Below are 1,588 nucleotides of genomic sequence, written 5' to 3'. Positions count from 1 at the left end.
AGCTGAAGACATTTTATTTTCTTTACTATTGCTGAAGACATTCTATTTTCTTTATTATTGCTGAAGACATTTTATTATACTATATCTGAAGAGATTCTATTTTCTTTATTATAGCTGAAGACATTTTCTTTTCTTTACTATAGCTGAAGACATTCTATTTTCTTTATTATTGCTGAAGACATTCTATTTTTTTTGTTATAGCTGAAGACATTTTATTTTCTTTACTATAGCTGAAGACATTTTATTTTCTTTACTATAGCTGAAGACATTCTATTTTCGTTGTTATAGCTGAAGACATTTTATTTTCTTTACTATAGCTGAAGACATTCTATTTTCTTTGTTATAGCTGAAGACATTTTATTTTCTTTACTATAGCTGAAGACATTCTATTTTCTTTGTTATAGCTGAAGACATTTTATTTTCTTTACTATAGCTGAAGACATTTTATTTTCTTTACTATAGCTGAAGACATTCTATTTTCTTTATTATAGCTGAAGACATTTTATTTTACTATATCTGGAGACATTCTATTTTCTTTTATTATAGCTGAAGACATTCTATGTTCTTTATTATTGCTTTGCAGATTCATAAGGTTGAGGTTCGTTTCATAGTATTCCATATTTATTCTTAAGATTAATGATGATAACTATAGTCCATTTCTTTTAGCGATGCATATTTGCACCGACTCGCAGCGGTGCCCTTTTAGCTCGGAAAAGTTTCCGGATCGCTGATTGGTTGGACAAGATAATTCTAATCAATCAGCGATCAGGAAACTTTTCCGAGCTAAAAGGGCACCGCCGCGAGTCGGTGCAAATATGCATCGCTAAAAGAAATGGACTATAGTGTTATTTCCACTAATTCTCAATTCTAATTAAGATATTGGCGCAACATACGTATATATTATCAATATAGAATATATAACATAATTGTTACATTTATGATATAACAATTATATATTTTCAAATGTGATTCTCAATCTTTTTTTTCAAGAAACTAGGCGAGGCATTCTATTTTATAAAGCAACTCTCTCTCTCTCTCTCTCTCTCTCTCTCTCTCTCTCTCTCTCTCTCTCTCTCTCTCTCTCTCTCTCTAAAATAGTAAAACATATAACAACTGTTAGCATTTAAATATACTAATATTTACGTCTATCTAAACCGTCTGCTCTCTCTCTCTCTCTCTCTCTCTCTCTCTCTCTCTCTCTCTCTCTCTCTCTCTCTCTCTCTCTCTCAAATAGCAAAGCTCATAACAGCTGTTAGCTGCTAATATTTACACGTCCATCCAAACTGACCACTTTGAACTAAAGTCTTCAAATTGTCAATTTCCAATTCTCGAATAAATGTGAAAGAGAAAAACTTGCCTCCAAAGGTGAGAGGGAATTGGATACACATTTCTTGTGACCGGTTCCATTCGATCACCGAAAAGTAGGAAAATTATCAAATGAAAGTCAGAATATCTTCCCCTGTCTTGGGGGTAGAGTTCTCTTGCTTGGGGGTACACTCGGATACACTATTCTATCTTTTTTTTTTTTTTTTTTTTTTTTTTTTTTTTTTTTTTTTTTGAAAGTTAAAATATCCTCCCCTGTCTTGGG

Source organism: Palaemon carinicauda, chromosome 42 (genome assembly GCF_036898095.1).
Source record: "Palaemon carinicauda isolate YSFRI2023 chromosome 42, ASM3689809v2, whole genome shotgun sequence".
NCBI classification, from domain to species: Eukaryota; Metazoa; Arthropoda; class Malacostraca; order Decapoda; family Palaemonidae; genus Palaemon; species Palaemon carinicauda.
This window is presented reverse-complemented; position numbering follows the sequence as displayed.